The sequence below is a fragment of the Pan paniscus genome, chromosome 9 (genome assembly GCF_029289425.2).
Source record: "Pan paniscus chromosome 9, NHGRI_mPanPan1-v2.0_pri, whole genome shotgun sequence".
Classification (NCBI taxonomy): domain Eukaryota; kingdom Metazoa; phylum Chordata; class Mammalia; order Primates; family Hominidae; genus Pan; species Pan paniscus.
The window spans coordinates 90,244,797-90,267,004 of NC_073258.2; the positions used below are offsets into that span (position 1 = coordinate 90,244,797).

General features: G+C 38.6%; 1 protein-coding gene across 3 annotated transcripts in view; it reads right to left on the reverse strand.

Moving 5' to 3' along the window:
• Positions 1-22,208, reverse strand: part of NOX4 (NADPH oxidase 4) — a 214,223-nt gene that overhangs the window by 96,564 nt on the left and 95,451 nt on the right. The window lies entirely within an intron of this gene.

Sequence of the window (22,208 nt, forward strand, 5' to 3'; positions counted from 1 at the left end):
AAAACAATAAATTACACACGTTAAAATTGCTAGTGTATTTCATTTAACTACACATCTTGCTAAAACATCTTCTAAGTTAAAATATATATAAGAAAAGCCAGTTTTTAATCACAAAGGAAGAAACAAAAACTAATGCTTTTTTGTGTCATTTTCTCCCTAGATAATATATACTTACCCTAACAAATTCCAGGGAGAAAAAAATTCTTAAAGTGACATTAATTTTCCATGCCCAACAATTATGCTCCTACAGAAATAACTCTATTTCATTCCCTCCCTTAATTCTCAGAAGACATCTGGAGTGGTGAGGGTAGCTGGGGAAAAGGATGAGTTGTGGAAGTGTAGGTAAAAAAAGTGCTTATGGTCCCATATTTAGGAAACCTAGAAAACATCCAGGTGGTCAAAATGAAAGAATAAAATTTAGTTTACAATAAGAAAAATGAAAAATTTCTTCTTGTTTTCTGGATTCCTACTCACCCTCAATTCCAAAATTTGAATAATGGTTTTTTCATAACTCATTTGGTAACAATACCTGACTTGAATTAATGGGAGGCTAATATTTCTGTGTAAAAATTCACACATAAGCCTTGTCCTACAGAATTATGAACTTGTTTGAGATGCTGACTAACATCCTGTTGGATATATTAAGTACGATATGAAATATGCATACCTTTTAAAGTCCATAAATTCTGAATTCTAAAAATGCATCTAAACTAAGGGCTATGGGTAAGGGACCATCTGCCTGTGACTACCCAGCTTTTATCAAGTACCACGTGTCACGGGAAGTGTTAAGTGATGTATTTTCAAAATCTACAATAACTTTACAGAGTTGTCTTTTATAGATAAGAAAATTGAGTAATTAAGGCTTAAAATATTGACTTGCCCAATAAAAAGACAAGACAAAATTTGGATCCAGGTCTCTTAATTCTTAATTATTGCAGGTCACTGTCTCTATTAAAGCAAAGATACATAAAATGGGTGAGAGTTGCATAAGAAATCAAATGAAATAGGAGGAAAAAAGGCATGTGTTGATCATTAGTAGAACTGGTATGCCACAATATGAATTAAAAGGAAATACAGGCTGAAGTTATGGCACAGGTGAAAGAAAACGGCAGTGGAAGGACCCTGTGATTAGCGATTGGGTTACATAAAGCAAGTACAAGACTTCAGAGCTCACTGTGTTGACTAGTTAATGTAGGTCTTGTAGGGATGCTATAAGGAGAGAAATAAATGAAGATAAAAGTACCATATCTTATGTTAACAACTCATTAGGCAAAAAGGAACGGTAGCCTGAAAAATCAGTGAAAACACTAAATATAAAGGTAGGTATTTGTCATTGATTCATAATAAATTATGAATAAACTAAAAGCACATAATCTATGTCCAAGGTTTGGAATTAGTGTACCATGGAATGTCCAAGCTACTACTTTACAATCAGTGTTTCTTATAGGATTTTTACTGCTAACAGTAGTATAAAATATTAAAATTGAAACATTTTTAAATAACATTGTTTAAACATTTGTATTATTAAAATTATTTTATTTATAAGTGTGATTCTGTGCTTAATTGTTTTATTTACATTGTAACTTTTGTTGTTGTTGTTGTTGTTGTTGTTGTTGTTGATAGTTGAATCTTACTCTGTCACCCAGACTGGAGTGCAGTGGCACGATCTCGGCTCAATGCAACCTCTGCCTCCCATGTTCAAGCGATCCTCCTGCTTCAGCTTCCCAAGCAGCTGGGATTACAGGCATGTGCCACCATGCCCAGCTATTTTTCTTGTGTTTTTAGTAGAGTTTGGGTTTCACAATGTTGCCCAGGCTGATCTCAAACTCTTGGCCTCATATTATCCATCCACCTCACCCTCCCAAACTGCTGAGATTACAGGCATGAGCTACCACACCCAGCCCACACTGTGATTTTTAATAACTCTGAAAGCAAACAGTTTTGTCATCAGTAAATCTCCAAATAAAATATTATCTGCAAAAACCACCCACGATTTAACTATATATACTACTGAAGGCTGACCAGAGTCTCTGTATAATAAAAGTTGTAGCTCTCAGAACGCAAGATACCCAACAGAGATCTGAGCTACCAATCTGATTGTCCACATGTCACTGGATGTCCTTCACTGTGAACTAGATCTCAGGTTATGAAAAGATGACCTATAGCCAAGAAGATATCAGAATGGAAGGCAAAGAATGTTTGTCCTTGTGTGCCTGAGGGTAAATGTGGCTTGAGTTAATCTCATAATGCATTCTAAAATAAAATACGTATTTTGCCAAATATTAATATCTCTATTCAATTATTTCAAAGCAGATACTGTAAAAGGTAATTACACACAATGTTTAATATCTCATTGGGTCTCATAGGAAACTGTAAACTTCTCCCTTCTAAGTACCAGTCCAAGGTATCAATATATCTTCGAATGCTAGTCTGGTTTTGAACGGATAAAACAAAATATTGTTTCTCTCAACCTCTTGGAAATGAGGTCTTTATAAGTCACTGATACTTCTCCAAACTAAGACAGACTTTAACAGTCTTTAAGCATGTAACCTCATATGTGCAAGGAGGCTTCACAGAATAACATAAAGAATGAATTCAGTATATGTGGTTTGAAAACGTGAATGAAGATCTTAGAATCACATTTTAGTATCTTTGCATAAAAAATATCCAGATTCACTAATATTGCCTAGATCACATTGTGGTGATTCATTGTTTTCTCACTGTCTTTTTGTTTTAGAAAACATCTCAAAGGGAAGAAATAATACAAGTATTGATATCTACAGCTCTATCGTTCCTCCTAAAACATGAATTAAAAGATATGCTTATGGCAATTTTTCAGTTAAAAAGTTACAGTATAATATGTGTAGTTAAGCACATATTAATATTAAAATAAAAACATGGCTGGCCGCGGTGGCTCACGCCTGTAATCCTAGCACTTTGGGAGGCCGGGGCAGGTGGATCACAATGTCATGAGTTCAAGGCCAGCCTGACCAAGATGGTGAAACCCTGTCTCTACTAAAAATACAAAAATTTAGCCAGGCGTGGTGGTAGGTGCCTGTGGTCCCAGATACTCGGGAGGCTGAGGCAGGAGAATGGTGTGAACCCAGGAGGTGGAGGTTGCAGTGAGCTGAGATCATGCCACTGCACTCCAGCCTGGGTGATAGAGCGAGACTCCATCTCAAAAAATAAAAATAAAAAATTCAAAAATTAGCTGGGCATGGTGGCAGGTGCCTGTAATCCCAGCTACTTGGGAAGCTGAGGCAGGAGAATCGCTTGAATTCAGGCGGCAGAGGTTGCAGTGAGCTGAGATCGCACCACTGCAGTCCAGCCTGGGCGACACAGTGAGATTCTGTCTCAAAATAAATAAATAAATACACACATAAAAAATAAAAAGACAGATATTTGTGCTTTTTTTCTCATTGAAGAGATTATATAATCAAATTTTAGGAATACTAACTTGGGAAGTATAATTGAAGACAGAGAAAACAAGAACTCTTATAATCATTTCATACACATCTATGCTTTAAAATTTATCACAAGCCTTTGCTATGATAATAATTTTAAGTATTTTGAAATTTTAATTTAACTGTAAACATTAAAATGTTGCTGAATCTATCTAGTTCCTTTGACATAAAAATAAAGTTTGGATCATGTTGACCTTAATATAAATTCTAGAATACACATTCACCTAAGTCTAAGGATAAGAAAAATAAAAAGTGACAATCTGACTGTAACAACAGATCTGGAGAAATATGTATTTTAATATCCTGGAGAAAATATAACCTTTACCTTCCAATTATTTCTTCAATATGGCATTGGGTTTTTAATGTGCACAAATGACTAATAATTTTATAACAGTCCCACAAAATATAAAAAGATATTTGTAACTTGTCATATGTTTGGGAATTAAATGTAAAAATGATGTAACTGCACATTATTTTTAAATAAATATGAATTTATTCAATATAAAAAATTACAAGCTGCATTTTTTGTTTGTAAAGAAGCGCCTTTTAATAAAAATCAAAAATGATTCCAAAATAGCAACTTTTCAATAACTAAATGTGTTAAACCTGAGAAAGTGATCACATAATATGATGTTCTTTAATCATTTTTGTTGTATTTATTTTAACCCTTTCTTCCCAAGTTCTTAGTTTCATATTTTCTACTGCATGTTAGACATTTATACCTGAAATTCACTCTAAATTTACTATATCTAAAATTACTATTATCCTATTAATACTTCCAAAACTATCTTCTCCTAATTCCCATATATCTGGAAATAGAACCTACATCCTTCTCAGAGACTCAAATCTCTCTGATACCACTTATTTCTCTTGCCAGCATTCAATCACCTTTCATTTCTTTCCAACAGGCTTCCCAAAGAAAATGTCTGATCACAGCAATCTCCTATGGATTAACCTTTTGTGTCACCCTGTGAGAAAACACCCATATTCTTTCTGTCCTATTGCCTATGGCCAAGCACACCTGTTTCAAATTCTTTCTGGCTTTATATTCCATGTTTCTCCTTTTTTTACTCTAATCGAGCTAAACGAATACTTACCAACTAACACATTTTCTCGTCCCTTCATCTTCACACATGCTAGCCTACTCATTTAGAGTGACTTCCTTTCCATTTCTTAGGTTGAATCCCAGTAACTGTTCAAGGCTTATCTTAAAGCCATCATTTCATAAAGATATCCTAATTTTTCTTGCCAAGAAAATTCTCACTCCCCTGAACCCTTAAATTATTAGTACGACTCTTATGCTCCTTATTACAGTCTAGCCCTTTATTTTTACATGATTTTTCTATATTAATAAACTGTAAATGTCTTGAGATCAAGAACTATTTCTAAATCAGTATTATATATTCCACAGCACCTTACACATAGAAGGTATCAGTTGAATAAATATTATAATATCAATTGAATAGTAAATACTGGAAGAAAAATATAGGAGAAAAATATAGGAAGAAAAATATAGGAGAATTAACCTCCTATAAAAATATAGGAGAATAAAAACGTCAAAGGTGGGCAGCTCTTCGAGAATTTATTTATTCACTCAAGAAATATTTATTTAGTGTCCAAAATACTCCAGAGACTATTATGCTAGGAGCTCATGCAATTTCACAAGTGAAGATTGCTCTAAATGTCTGAGAGGAGATCAAGCGGAGCACCGAATCTCCCACAATTAATGCAACATCATGACAGTAAACATTTTGACAAATTAAAACTTTAATGCTTTTGCATTTGTATGAAAGAAAAAAGTGTTTAATTGTATATTTGAATGAAAAGTATATTCAATATTAAAAAGAAAGATTCTGGAAGAATATGCAAGTGGAATTTTTATTAACTTGGATTGAACGTGTGCATTTATCTCAGGTCCCTTAGGCAAACAGAATACTAAAATAACAATTTAGAGATATAAAAATAGATGCCACAATGGCAAAAATAACATGGGGAGTGATAAGAATAATAAAGAGATGTCAACACATTTTTGAAAAGTGACAAGTGGATGAGGTAGCCATTTAGGAACTGACTAAACAAAACATATGAAACCAAAGTCTCATTGCCTTCAAACAGAGATTACCTTGAGAAGTAAGCCCATCTTTTGATCACAACACTGGAAAAACCCAGGTCTCAGTGTAATAGGAGGAAGTTAGAGTTGGGGCTCATCATTAAAAAAAAAAAAAAATCTGTTTGTGTCTGTATATGGGGTAATTTTATCCCCAGATTCACTTTGCTCTGATCACCAGCCATGTAACTACTACTCCACAAACCCAAAGACAAGGAGATGTGAAACACAAAGCCTCTATGTATAGAAATAACTGGTCGTGGAAGGCAGGGCTGAGATGCCAGTCATTTGCTCAATAAATATTTAATGAAAGCACTCTAAGTGTCATCTCAAAATAACACTTCCTAAGTGGAGTTGCACAAATTTCCATCAGAACCTCCTCTCCAACCCCATCCTTCCCTATCTCAGTTAATGAAATTCCAGTTGCTCGGACCAAAAACTCTGGGGTCAGCCTTGACTTCACTTCCTTTCACATTATATACAATCCATGGAATACATTTTGTTAACTCTAACTTTAAAATATATTCAGAATATGACCACTTCTCACCACTTCCACTATCACCACCCTGGTCAAAATCATCATCATACTTCGACTAGATGACCGCAACAGCTCCTAACTGGACCCCCTGTTTCGGCACTTGCTTCCCCTCATCTACTCTTAACACAGCAGCCAGAGTGATCCTGTTGAAAAGTAAGCCATATCATGTCATTTCTCCATTCACACTCTCCCACAACTCCTTTATCAATCAAAGTAAAAGCCAAAGGCCTAAATGTTCTGGATATATGAGCCTGAATTACAGAGTTAAAATCTGGGCTAGGAATATAAACTTGGGACATGAAGCATATGGATGTATCAATAAGATGAGAGAGACTACCAGAGAAATGTGTACAGCTAGAGAGAAAGAGAGGTTGAAGAAATGAACACTGGTATGTTGTAATACTTAGAGCTTGTGGGGATGATAAGGAACAACAAAAATAGACTGAGTAAAAATAGCCAGAAAATGTGGAGAAAAACAGGTAAGTGGAAAAAAGTGTTTCAGTAAAGTGAATGATCAGCTGTATTAAGAGCTGCTTATTGGTCAAACCCATTGAAGAGTGAGAACTGAACAATAACATGGTCACTGCTGAACGTGGACATTATTAGTAGTGTGCTTAAATCAACAATCAAAAGATGGTTGATTTAAGAGAATGAGAGGAAAGGAACTGGATTGCTGAGAGAGGGAGCAGTAGCTACAAGGGATGTGAGTCAGGAAAGAAACTTTCATTGATCATTTCCTTTTGGTACTTAGGTAAAAACAGGCACCCAAAAATAAGGATTGAATAAATTAAGCTCAATATTCAATAGATTTACCCTAAATACACTAACCTTCTAAAGTTCATACTTATCATGCAGACTCTTATTAGACACTAAGGGAATATTTTTATTTCCCTTGGAAAAAAGCCAAACTAGAGCAGTTAGATGATGTTTACATCTCAAGAAACTCAGATGTCCTATTAATTTTTCATGAACATTAATCATCTTCTCAGGAAATTTTCACCACTTTGCTTCATCTATGGTTAAGATAACATTGTCACCATGCTAACCTATCATGTATCCCAGCTGATTTTTGACAAACAATAAAATTATGAAAACATAGAGCAAAACAATTTTTAAGATTTAAATAGTTGAGAGCAAGACCAGAGATCAAAACTGCTGCAGATGTCCTGGTTTCATTTAAACCCACTAAATTAAATAAACAATAGCAACAAAATGTTGCCAGTCTTTGTGAGATCCATAGCCATTCTTGCCTGGTTTTCTTTGAAAACGGGAGAAACTATTCCTGGAAAAACTCTTCCCAAAGTGACTGGTTAAAAGATTAAAAACACAAAGTAGAAAAATGATGGCTAGTGCAGGCATGCTATGTAAAAGTACAGACAATAACAAACTAACAGCTAGACATGCCTCTGACTCATGGAAAAATATGTGAAATCAGGTTATTCAAGCTTGAAAACAATGAATCACACAAGTTAGAATACAGATGTCAGGAAAGCATGTTTGTGTCAGGCCTCTGAGCCCAAGCTTGCACGTACACATCCAGATGGCCTGAAGTAACTGAAGAGTCACAAAAGAAGAGAAAATGGCCGGTTCCTGCCTTTGATGACATTACCTTGTGAAATTCCTTCTCCTGGCCCAAAAGCTCCCCCACTGAGCACCTTGTGACCCCCATCCCTGCCTGCCAGAGAACAACCCCTTTAACTGTAATTTTCCATTACCTACACAAATCCTATAAAATGGACCCAAACCTATCTCCCTTCCTTGACTCTCTTTTCAGACTCAGCCCATCTGCACCCAGGTGATTAAAAAGCTTTATTGCTTAGCTTAAGCAAAGCCTGTTTGGTGGTCTTTTCACGCTGACATGAGTGAAATTTGGTGCTGTGATTTGGATCGGGGGGACCTCCCTTGGGAGATCAATCCCCTGTCCTCCTGCTCTTTGCTCCATGAGAAAGATCCACCTACAACCTCTGGTCCTCAGACCAACCAGCCCAAGGAACATCACCAATTTTAAATTGGGTAAGCAGGCTCTTTTTACTCTTCTCCAGCCTCTCTCACTATCCTTCAACCTCTTTCTCCTTTCAATCTTGGTGCCACCCTTGGGTCTCTCCCTTCTCTTAATTTCAGTTCCTTTCCTTTTCTGGTAGAGACAGAAGAGATGCATTTTATCCGTGAACCCAAAACTCCGGCACCAGTCACGGACTCGGGAAGACAGTTTTCCCTTGGTGTTTAATCACTGTGGGGACACCTGCCTGATTATTCACCCACATTTCAGAGGTGTCTGATCACCGCAGGGATGCCTGCCTTGATCCTTCACCTTAGTGGCAAGTACCACTTTCCTGAGGGGGGAGGGCATGTACCCCCCACCCCTTCTCTCTGTGTCCCTACCCTTTCTTTTCTCTGGACTTGCCTTCTTCACTATAGGCAACCTTCCACCCTTCATTCCTCCTTCTTCTCCCTTTGCCTGTGTTCCAAGAACTTAAAGCCTCTTCAACTCACACCTGACCTAAAACCTAAATGCCTTATTTTCTTCTGCAATGCCACTTGACCCCAATACAAACTCGACAATAGTTCCAAATAGCCAGAAAACACTTTCAATTTCTCCATTGTACAAGATCTAGATAATTTTTGTCATAAAATGGGCAAATGGTCTGAGGTGCCTGACATCCAGGCATTCTTTTACACATTGGTCCCTCCCTAGTCTCTGTTCCCAATGCGACTCATCCCAAATCCTTCCTTCCCTCCCACCTGTCCCCTCAGTCCCAACCCCAAGCGTTGCTGAGTCTTTTCAATCTTCCTTTTCTACCGACCCATCTGACTTCTCCCCTCCTCCCAAGACTGCTCCTCCTCAGGTGACTCCCTGCCAGGCTGAATCAGGCTCCAATTCTTCCTCAGACTCCACTCCCCCACCCTATAATTCTTCTATCACCTCCCCTGCTCACACCCAGTCTGGCTTACACTTTCGTTCTGTGACTAGCCCTCCTCCACCTGCCCAATAATTTCCTCTTAAAAAGGTGGCTGGAGCTAAAGGCATAGTCAAGGTTAATGCTCCTTTTTCTTTATCCAACCTCTCCCAAATCAGTTAGCATTTAGGCTCTTTTTCATCAACTATAAAAACCCAGCCCAGTTCATGGCCCATTTGGCCACAATTCTTAGACCCTTTACCGCCCTAGACCCAGAGGGGCCAGAAGGTCATCTTATTCTCAATATGCATTTTATCACCCAGTCAGCTCCTAACATTAAAAAAAAGCTTCAAAAATTAGAATCGGGCCCTGAAACCCCACAACAGGAATTAATCAACCTCACCTTCAAGATGTTCAATAACAGAGGAGTTGCAATTACTTGCCTGTGCTGTAAGAGAAACCCCAGCCACATTTGCGCACACAAGAACTTCAAAACGCCTAAGCCACAGCGGTCTGGAATTCCTTAAGGACCTCCTCCCTCAGGATCTTGCTTCAAGTGCCAGAAATCTGGCCACTGGGCCAAGGAATGCCTGCAGCCCAGGATTCCTCCTAAGCCATGTCCCATCTATGCGGGACCCCGTTGGAAATCAAACTGTCCAACTTGCCCGGCAGCTACTCCCAGAGCCCCTGGAACTCTGGCCCAAGGCCCTCTGACTGACTCCTTCCCAGGTCTTCTCGGCTTAGTGACTGAAGACTGATGCTGCCCGATTGCCTCTGAAGCCTCCTGGACCATCACAGACACTTTGGGTAACTCTTACAGTGGAAAGTAAGTCCATCCCCTTCTTAATCAATACGGAGGCTACCCACTCCACATTACCTTCTTTTCAAGGGCATGTTTCCCTTGCCTCCATAACTGTTGTGGGTATTGACGGCCAGGCTTCGAAACCTCTTAAAACTCCCCAACTCTGATGCCAACTTGGACAACATTCTTTTATGCACTCCTTTTAAGTTATCCCCACCTGCCCAGCTCCCTTATTAGGATGAGACATTTTTACTAAATTATCTGCTTCCCTGACTATTCCTAGGCTATAGCCACACCTCCTTGCCACCCTTTTCTCCAGTTCAAAGCCTCCTTTACATCCTCCCCTTGTATCTCTCCACCTCAATCCACAAGTATAGGATAACTCTACTCCCTCCTTGGGGACTGATCACGCACCCCTTACCATCCCATTAAAACCTAATCACCTTTAACCCACTCAACACCAATATCCCATCCCATAGCAGGCTTTAAAAGGATTAAGGCCTGTAATCACTCGCCTGTTACAGCATGGCCTTTTAAAGCCTATAAACTCTCCTTACAATTCCCCATTTTACCTGTCCGAAAACCAGACAAGTCTTACAAGTTAGTTCAGGATCTGTGCCTTATCAACCAAATTGTTTTGCCTATCCACCCCATGGTGCCAAACCCATATACTCTCCTATCTGCAATACCTCCCTCCACAACCCCTCTACAACCCATTATTCTGTTTTGGATCTCAAACACGCTTTTTTACTATTCCTTTGCACCCTTCATCCCAGCCTCTCTTCGTTTTCACTTGGACTGACCCTGACACCCATCAGGCTCAGCAAATTACCTGGGCTGTACTGCCACAAGGCTTCACGGACAGCCCCTATTACTTCCGTCAAGCCCAAATTTCTTCCTCATCCATTACCTATCTCAGCATAATTCTTCATGAAAACACACATGCTCTCCCAGCTGATCATGTCTGGCTAATCTCCCAAACCCCAACCACTTCTACAAAACAACAACTCCTTTCCTTCCTAGGCATGGTTAGCTACTTCTGCCTTTGGATATCTACTTTTACCATCCTGACTAAACCATTATATAAACTCACCAAAGCAAATCTAGGTGACCCCATAGATCCTAAATCCTTTCCCCACTCCCCGTTCCATTCCTTAAAAAACATCCCTAAAGCTGCTCCCACACTAGCTCTCCCCAACTCATCCCAACCATTTTTCATTACACACAGCCAAAGTACAGGGCTGTGCAGTCAGAATTCTTACACAAGAGCTGGGACCACACCCAGTAGCCTTTCTGTCCAAACAACTTGACCTTACTGTTTTAGGCTGGCCCCTGCATTATTTCAGATACCACACCTGACCCCCATGACTGTATCTCTCTGATCCACCTGACATTCACTCCATTTCCCCATATTTTCTTCTTTCCTGTTCCTCACGCTGATCACACTTGGTTTATCGATGGCAGTTCCACCAGGCCTAATTGCCACTCATTAGCAAAGGCAGGCTATGCTATAGTATCTTCCACATCTATCCTTGAGGCTACCGCTCTGTCCCCTCCACTACCTCTCAGCAAGCCAAACTCATTACCTTAACTGGAGCCCTCACTCTTGCAAAGTGACTATGCATCAATATTTATACTGACTCTAAATATGCCTTCCATATCCTGCACCACCATGCTGTTATATGGGCAGAAATAAGTTTCCTCACTATGCAAGGGTCCTCCATCATTAATGCCTCTTTAATAAAAACACTTTTCAAGGCCACTTTACTTCCAAAGGAAGCTGGAGTCATTCACTGCAAGGGTCATCAAAAGGCATCAGATCCCATCACTCAGGGTAATGCTTATGCTGTTAAGGTAGCTAAAAAAGCAGCTAGCATTCCAACTTCTGCTCCTCATGGAAGTTTTTCTCCTTCTCATCAGTCACTCTCACCTACTCCCCCACTGAAACTTCCAACTATCAATCTCTTCCCAAACAAGGCAAATTGTTCTTGGACCAAGGATCTCCTTCCAGCCTCATAGGCTCATTCTATTCTGTTGTCATTTCATAACCTCTTTCATGTAGGTTACAAGCTGGTAGCCTGCCTCTTAAAACCTCTCATTTTCTTTCCATCATGGAAATCTATCCTCAAGGAAATCAATTCTTAGTGTTCCATCTGCTATTCCACTACTCCTCAGGGATTTTTCAGGCCCCCTCCCTTCCCCACAAGTCAAGCTCGAGAATTTGCCCCTGACCAGAACTGGCAAATTGACTTTACTCACATGACCCAAGTCAGGAAACTAAAATACCTCTTGGTCTGGGCAGACACTTTCATTGGATGGATAGAGGCCTTTCCCACAGGGTCTGAGAAGGTAACCATGGTCATTTCTTCCCTTCCGTCAGACATAATTCCTTGGTTTGGCCTCCCCACCTCTATATAGTCCAATAATGGACCGGCCTTTATTAGTCAAATCACCCAAGCAGTTTCTCAGGCTCTTGGTATTCAGTGGAACCTTCATACCCCTTACTGTCCTCAATCTTCAGGAAAGGTAAAATGGACTAATGGTCTTTTAAAAACACAAATCATCAAGCTCAGCCTCCAACTTAAAAAGGAATGGACAATACTTTTACCACTTGCCCTTCTCAGAATTCTGGCCTGTCCTCAGGATGCTACAGGGTATAGCCTATTTGAGCTCCTATATGGATGCTCCTTTTTATTAGGCCCCAGTCTCATTCTAGACACTAGCCCAACTTGAACCGCACCCCAAAAACTTGTCATCCCTACTATCTTCTGTCTAGTCACACTCCTATTCATCATTCTCAACTACTCATAAATATCCTGCCCTTGTTTACACTGCCAGTTTACACTTTTCCTTCAAACCATCATAACTGATATCTCCTGGCTTTACCTCAAACCGCCACCCTTAATTCTCTCTTAAAGAGGATAGATGATCTTTGCTGACAGGGTACCCTCCAATACTTTCACCCTGATGAAGTCCTATTCTTTACTTTTATAAGCACTGTTATTCTTGTTCCCATTCTTATGCCACACTCTACCTCTCCCCAACTATCCCCACCACACCGTCAATCTCCCTCACTCTCTCCTAGCCATTTCTAATCCTTCTTAGACAATTGCTGGCTTTGCATTTCTCTTTCCTCCAAAATCGTGGAGGCCTCGACTTACTCACTGCTAAAAAAAGAGGACTCTATTTTTAAATGAAGAGTGTTGTTTTTACCTAAATCAATCTGGCCTGCTGTATGACAACATAAAAAAACTCAAGGATAGAGCCCCAAAAACTCTCCAACCAAGCAAGGAATTATGCTGAACCCCCTTGGACACTCTCTAATTGGATGTCCTGGGTCCTCCCAATTCTTAGTCCTTTAATACTTGTTTTTCTCCTTCTCTTATTTGGACCTTGTGTCTTCTGTTTAGTTTCTCAATTAATACAAAACCATATCCAGGCCCTCACCAATCATTTTATACGACAAATGTTTCTTCTAACAATCCCACAATATCACCCCTTACCACAAAATCTTCCTTCAGCTTAATCTCTCCCACTCTAGATTCCCATGCCGCCCCAATCCTGCTTGAAGCAGCCCTGAGAAACATCGCCGATTATCTCTCCATACCACCCCCAAAAATTTTCGCCACCCCAACACCTTACCACTATTTTGTTTTATTTTTCTTATTAATATAAGAAGACAGGAATGTCAGGCCTCTCAGCCCAAGACTGCATGTATACATCCAGATGCCCTGAAGTAACTGAAGAGTCACAAACTAAGTGAAAATGGCCGGTTCCTGCTTTAACTGATGATATTACCTTGTGAAATTCCTTCTCCTGGCTCAGAAGCTCCCCCACTGAGCACCTTGTGACCCCCACCCCTGCCCGCCAGAGAACAACCACCTTTGACTGTAATTTTCCATTACCTACACAAATCCTATAAAATGGCCCCACCCCTGTCTCCCTTCACTGACTCTCTTTTCAGACTCAGCCTGTCTGTACCCAGGTGATTAAAAAGCTTTATTGCTCACACAAAGCCTGTTTGGTGGTCTCTTCACAGGGACGCATGTGACAGTTTGTTCCTGAATAAAACTAATAACAGAAGAATAAAGAGGTATTCATGTAAACATCGACTCATTACTTCTATTTAAAAGGCAGATTCTGCATTATTTCCGTAATTGAGAATCCATGAAATTAGTATGAAAATAATGTCTACCTCAGCTAAATATGAAAAGATGCTACATTTTGTAGGAAGCACTAGGTTTCTTGCTCCCTTACGTTAGGGCTTTTTCCAATCATCTCTAATTTATACAGGTAAATTAGGTGAGAGCATACCTTAATAAAGGATTTGATTTGGTAGAAAGTCTTAAATTTGGTAATCACAAAGCACAGCTGGAAAATACTTGCAGACATCCATTACATACTTGAAGAACAAAACGTTACATTCTACACAGGTTTTAAATCAATAAAGGTGTAAAGCAGGAGAAGAGTCAACAAATGGGTTCCAGCTATTGATTGTATTATTTTGATTACTTTGGTCACTTCAACAGTCTATGCTTTAGACTTCTCAAATGTAAATAAATTTGTAGTTTGGACAACAGATTTTTAAAGTTCAATTAGTATAGATAAACTAGAATTTATATGTACCTCAAATTTAATTTCTAGTTTTAAAAATGGAGAATTATCTCATAAAAGATCTATGTTTTTAAAAGCTACTTAATGGACACTGTGCTGCACTGCTCAGACCCTTTCCCTTCCCAACCTCTGCCCAACTTCCAGGATCAACACACTTATTCACCATTCTTCCAGCTTCTGAAAAGGTTGCCTGGGAGGGCTCACCACTGAGACCTGCCCCAGGAATAGCTATCCACAGAACAAAGCTTCCTTGCCTATGTCTAAGTGCCTCACCATGGAGGTATCTCAAATCCAATGACTGGTCAGTTGGGGGTTACAAAGATTTGGCCCCCTGACTTCGAGACAGGACACTATAAGCTATCATTTCATCTGCAGAGCTCCTGTCAGATCTTCTGAGACCTCTATGGACCTGTATCACATAGTTCAAGTTCTGCCTTGCCTTTTTAGTCAATCGTTATTGATTGTTGTCCTAAGCATCCTTCCCAACAAATCTGCTGCATGCAATATGCCTGCCAGCCTGTTTTCAAGGAAACCTAACCTAAAACATCATTCATCCTTAAGGCTAGAAGACCATAAAAGGCAAATAAGTCATCAGTTCCCCTCAAATGACTGTTTCTAAACCAATCTGTGGCCAAAGCTTAGTCAGTTACTACATACTGAAGAACGAGGCAAAAATTCTTAATTTAATCCATGTCTTTGGTCCCTTAGTCACTATCTGAAACAACCATAACTAAATCCACTTATGGAGAGTTTACTATATTCCAAGCACCACACATACCACTTAATTATATGTTTTGGATTAATATTCAGAGTAACTCCATGGAGAAGTTGCTATCATTAACTGCACTTTTATAAAGAAGTAAACAAAAGATTATGTTAATTTTCATGTCCACAGTCATATAGGAAGTAGAGCATACAGGTCTCCATCCCAAGCTGTGGTATTCCAAAATCCATGATCTGATACTACATAAGGTCCTATAATTTCCATCAATCTTGTCAGCAAACATGTGTGTGAGATTTTACCATGAGAAAATATAGGTGTACCACAGCAAGAAACAATCACAATTTCCTTGGAAAACCCATCAAATCAGGATATCCTTCTTGTGTAGGGAAGTCAATGACATGTATGAAAAAGAGTGAAGCATTTTAAATAATCAAAACTCCAACCTTTGCCCTCCTAATAAATTCGTGCTTAAAGCTTAGCTTTACCTTGACCAAAATAGTATTTCTGTGCCCTGTCTTTTGTACTTTGAAGTTATACTTTCAGTATGAAAAGCTTAATCTCCATCTTAAAAAGTGAGCTAAAACTCAAACTACTGAATTTGTAATAGCTGTATATATTATTGATTTGATTGTTTCTAACTGGCACAGTATATGAAAATAAGTATTAGACTTTTTAAAAACAGGGGGATTTATTCAAATTTCACCACTTCACAATATTAGAAGAGCTTAGTAGTATGGACAATCGAAAGCTTTCACATTACTATAGAAAACACATATTTGTGTTTTCAATAAACCTCAGTTCGAAATGGTAATTTTACTTATTTTTGTTTTCTGACTCCAGCAACACAGATGTCCAAAAGTAAGAGCAGTGTTAGCAATATGAAAGCCCTCAGCATGGAAGGATAGTGTGGCAGGAGAGAGACAGTGCAGAACAGTTAATAACATGCCTTCAGCCAGACAGGTCTGTGTTTGTACCTCTACCTCAACTAAATGTGTGACTTTGGGCATGCTATTTAGTCTCTCTGAGCCACATTCTTTTCTGTGTCACCGAGTTAACAATACATGTCTCATAGGAATATAATAAGAATTAAATAATATAATATTTGCAAAAGCTATGAAAGAACCTCTTAGGCACTTAATTAGTAGGTACTATTATCTTTGACAAAGATGTGATACTCACTGTTTAGTGGGAATCACCATATGGGAAATTGCTTTGTTTTACTTCAAGGGAGCTCTTAAGACAACTATGCAGTGAAAATGTTTGAAAGCATGCATTTTACATTTCTAAGTGCCAAATAGAAGTAATTGGACAGAGAAGGAAATGGCAGGAAGAGACTGTAAATTAGCATAATAGCATAATGTAAAATTTAGCTTAGAAATATTTGCCCTACTCAAATTCATTTCTAGGTAGCAGCAAGTTTGCCTATTTTCCACTTATGAAAACAAAAACTCCCTTGGGGGATAGTACAAATGAGCGAGCTTGTAACCCCCCAAATCTGGGGAAGCTATAAACCATTTCCTAAGCCTACATGATAAACAGATGGTCTGATAAAAATAATTTCTTTGCCTTAAAATTTTATTTAAAGCCAACTATTGTAACAATTTAAAATATCTATGAGATAGAGTGATTTTAAGAAAACAGTTAGTATTTATAATTGAGATTTAATAAAGCATAAGTAAAACATACAGAAACTGATGTTTAAAATATGAATGAATGTGAATGCAAAACCTAACCTTGTAGAGTCAAGTTCTATTTCAGCCTACAAGGTGCTAGATGAATCCAAGAAATATTGACGGCATTTGTCAGATAAGCACAGAATTAGGAGCAAGTAATTTTCTGTTATTATTTGTGCTGAGAATAAGGGAGGTGAGGTGAAAAATGACTTCATCATAGACCAGATATAATCCACAAATTGCATCTATTTGTCTTTGGTGGTTCTTTCTAAAGACCTTTGCCATAGGTACATTTTCCCCTCCTCTTTTGTTAGAGAGAAATAAGCACCATGATCTCAAATATTAGACTTTAATTAAATACTCTGTTCTGACTCAGTCTACTCCAAATGAGAGCCACTTTGGAAATAAATATTTCTCCTTTCTTCTTTATCCCTCCAACATTTCCTTTTCTGTAGTTGCACCCTCTAAGGAAGACTGTGCTATAAAGAGATGGGGGAAGGAGGCTCTATCTACAAAGCATTTCTCAAGCTAGGTCCGGAACTCTATATATTAGGTGGTTTTTACTCTTTCAACAGATATGCATTGATTATGCACCACATACTGTGCTATGAATTCATCTTTCAAAGGGCTCATGGAGCTTATGGTCTATGAGGAGAACAGATATTAATTAAACAAATAATTTAATGACTGGTGTTGAAGAGTGTATGTACATGGGATGCTCATAAAAGGAAAGGTCAGGAAACTTAATCTAATAGGGAAGGGTCTGTGAAGGCTCCTCAGCAGAAGTGATATGAAGATGAGATGTGAAGGATGAGTAAGAGTTCCCAGACAAAGAGAATGGGTGGAGTTTAAGGTGTGAATACATGGAAGAAAATGAGGTTGTTTCCCAGGGTGAGACCCAAAAGTTGGAAAATGAGAAAGCATTAACTAAATGAGTGAACAAAATTTAATGGGATTGGCGGCATGGGGTGGCTCACGCCTGTAATCCCAGCACTTTGGGAGGCTGAGGCAGAGTATTGTTTGAGGCTAGGAGGTTGAGATTAGCCTGGGCAACATAGCGAGGCCCTATCTCTACACAATTTTTTAAAAAGTTTAGCCAGGCATGGTGCCATGTGCCTGTAGTCCCAACTACTCAGGAGGCTAAGCCCAGGTGTCCAAGTTGGAGTGAGCCATGATCACACCACTGCTGCCCAGCCTGGGTGACAGAGGCAGAACTTGTCTCAAAAAAAAAAAAAAAAAAAAAAAAAAGAAAAAAAAAATTAATGAGTTAATGAGATTATATATTAAAGAACTCCTCAAAACCATTAATACATTAGTAGGCACTATGCACTTTGAAATACATATTAATCAGCATTTTCCAAACTAGGCCATTGAAAAATGTATTTTATTTCATTCTCTCCCTCCTTTTTCCTTTTCCCTTCCCCTTCCCCTTCCCCTTCTCCTTCCTTCCTTCCTTCTTTCCTTCCTTCCTTCCTTCCTTCCTTCCTTCCTTCCTTCCTCCTATGCCCCCTCTCCCGACCTGGGATAATTTCCAGAGAACAATCTTTCTTTAAAAGAATGGAAGAAGTGGTCTCCAATAACCTGCTTTACTACAATTATCCTTTTTTCTCCTCTCTGTCATTTTGGTAAAATATTCTTACAGAACCAGAAGAAATAAGACAATTTTTTTTCTTAAATGAAAAAGTAAGAAAAGAAAAACTATGATGGATATAGACTGTACATACCCAACCTCTTTATCTTCATCTCTTGCACTTCTGAACCTGAATCTTCTGAAACAAGCCTGCAATGGACTCAGAGCCTTCATACCGAGGGCTCCCTGGGCCACCTCAAGAGTGAAGGCCCAGGGTGAGATGTCCTTTGCTGTAGGAGGCAACCCATAGGGAGGCTCCAGAGCCTCATATAACTAATGGAGCTTCCGTGAGGTGAGGAAAAGCTCTCTTGTCTTTTTTCACCAACCCAAACACATTATTTCCCAAAGTGGTCACTAAACCAGTATTTGTTCTCCAAGAACAATGTACTGTTCTTATTTCCACACTTCGAGATTCCACAGGGGGAAAGAACAAACCTTTCATTTATATGACAAAAATATCAAGTACATGAGGCTATCCATCCTCATGTCATTTTAATTATTGATGAACGTGTTAGAGTTTTATACTGCTATCCCACTTTTCCTTTTGATTCATATCCAAACTGTTATTTGGGCATTGATGACAGTGAATATGAAAAAAAAGAATTCTGAATTTTAAAAGTAATCAAATTCTCTTTCAAAGGTCTACATGACATGAAAGTATTCAGGAGCTCATGGTAACCAAAATAATTTTCATGGAATTCCAAAAAGGATTCAAGTTGAGTAAGCAAAATATGTTTTTAGATGATGATGTTTATATGAGTACTTTAGCAGAATCCTCATAACAGAGACCATTTGGAAGTGAGCTGTTCTCACTGACATGATTGGTGTCCCCAGAACACAAGATAAGCACTCCCATCCCTCAAATTCTCTATTGTGCTTAAATTCTCCTTTCTCACAGTGGCCTCTAAAGTGCTGAAGCCCTTTAGCACTGGAAGCTATGTTGGACAACTATCGATCTAATGCAGTGGTTGTCAACTGTAGGTGATTTTGCCCCTCAAAAGGCATCTGGCTACATTTGGAGACACTTTTGGAAGTCACAGTGGGGGATACTATTGGCTTCTAGTGGGTCAAGGCTAAAGATGCTGCAAAACATCCTATAATACACAGAACAACACATCCTATTGAAGAATTATCTGATCCAATATGTCAATACTGCCATGATTGAAAAATCCTGATCTAGTGCAATAATCCTTGCAAACACTTCTGTGAGATAGCTCTTTGTAATTTCTAGACTGGTCTCATTGTTAGAAATGTCTTTATTATGTTAAATAAAAATGTATTTTCCTAAAACTTTCTGCCTATTGGGATCCCAAAGGAAAAAAAAAATCAAATCTTTCACCCACACGACAGATTTTCAGTACCTGAGACTACTTTCATATTCCCAGTTTCTCATTTTCAAGTTGAAAAGCCACATGCTCATGTCTTGTACTTGCTTCTCAAAAAAAGCATAATTTCAGAAATGAAAGCAATAATCTAAGTTAAAACCAGGTATTTTAAGATTATGAAAGTAATAATAATATCTGTATTACCAAGTATTGACCACTAATGATGTGCCAAGGGTTTTATACACATTATTTTATAAACTAATATTGACAATATCAAAGATGCCCTTCCAGGTAAGTATCACTAGCACTGTTTTGCAGATGATGAAACTGAGCCTTAGCAAGGTTGAGAGATACATTCACAGACACAGAAGTAACAAGTGAGGGATCTGGAATTGAGTTCTAAAATCCTTGCCCTTTGTCTGAATAGTTACTACTATTTTATTTCACATATAATTCCGTTTTCCTTTCTCAGCCATCTTCTACTTCCAGTTCCTTTTCTTCTGTCTGTACCTACATTCACTTCTCTCCTCTTCCTTTTTTTCCCATCTTTGCCTCAAGCTGGCCACAGGGCTATCACATCTGTTACCATAATCACATCTTAAGAAGCAGGCCAGGCCATAGAAGGGACTTACTTAAAGCCCTTCCAGCTCTACACACTACTTCTTTTGTGTTTTCCCTTTGCCTTGTGAAAAGGGCCTAGGCCTGCTGAAAGAAATTGATCTAGAAGCCTCTCTTCAGTGTGAACATAGGTGAAAAATTCTTTGATACACTGTTTTAAGAAAGCAAAAAAGTTTTCAGTGATTGAGTATATACTAAAAAGTAAACTAACCTCTATATTTTTTATGAATACAAGGATTCATTATACTATTCTCTCTACTTTTGTTTATGTTGAAAAATAGTTTAAAAAACAACAACAAAAAACTCTTGCTGCTCTGTACTTGACACTCAGCAACTGATTTCTTTTCTTATTCCATATTTCCTATTTAATGTTATGGTGAAGAAATGATTTTCAAAATAAAGTTGCCAACACAAGGGAAGGTTAATTTCTGAAGTAATTTTTTTATTATTATTATATTTTAAGTTCTAGGGTACATGTGCACAACGTGCAGGTTTGTTACATATGTATACATGTGCCACGTTGGTTTGCTGCACCCATTAACTCGTCATTTACATTAGGTATTTCTCCTAACGCTATCCCTCCCCTAGCCCCCCACCCCATGACAGGCCCTGGTTTGTGATGTTCCCCGCCCTGTGTACAAGTGTTCTCATTCTTCAATTCCCAACTATGAGTGAGAACATGTGGTGTTTGCTTCTCTGTCCTTGTGATAGTTTGCTCAGAATGATGGTTTCCAGCTTCATCCATGTCCCTACAAAGGACATGAACTCATCTGTTTTTATGGCTGCATAGCATTCCATGGTGTATATGTGCCACATATTCTTAATCCACTCTATCATTGATGGACATTTGGGTTGGTTCCAAGTCTTTGCTATTGTGAATAGTGCCGCAATAAACATACGTGTGCATGTGTCTTTATAGTAGCATGATTTGTAATCCTTTGGGTATATACCCAGTAATGGGATCACAGGGTCAAATGGTGTTTCTAGTTCTAGATCCCTGAGGAATCGCCACACTGTCTCCCACAATGGTTGAACTAGTTTACACTTCCAGCAACACTGTAAAAGCATTCCTATTTCTCCACATCCTCTCCAGCATCTGTTGTTTCCTGACTTTTTAATGATCATCATTCTAACTGGTGTGAGATGGTATCTCATTGTGGTTTTGATTTTCATTTCTGTGATGGCCAGTAATGATGAGCATTTTTTCATGTGTCTGTTGGCTGCATAAATGTCTTCTTTTGAGAAGTGTCTGTTCATATTCTTTGCCCACTTTATGATGGGGATGTTTGCTTTTTTCTTGTAAATGTGTCTAAGTTCTTTGTAGATTCTGGATATTAGCTCTTTGCCAGATTGGTAGATTGCAAAAATTTTCTCCCATTCTGTAGGTTGCCTGTTCACTCTGATGGTAGTTTCTTTTGCTGTGCAGAAGCTCTTTAGTTTAATTAGATCCCATTTGCCTATTTTGGCTTTTTTTGCTTTTGCTTTTGCTGTGTTAGTCATGAAGTCCTTGCCCATGCCTATGTCCTGAATGGTATTGCCTAGGTTTTCTTCTAGGAATTTTATGGTTTTAGGTCTAACATTTAAGTCTTCAATACATCTTGAATTAATTTTTGTATAAGGTGTAAGGAAGGGATCCAGTTTCAGCTTTCTACATACAACTAGCCAGTTTTCCCAGCTCCATTTATTAAATAGGGAATCCTTTCCCCATTTCTTGTTTTTGTCAAGTTTGCCAAAGATCACATGGTTGTAGATGTGCGGTGTTATTTCTGAGGGCTCTGTTCTGTTCCATTGGTCTATATCTCTGTTTTGGTAGCAG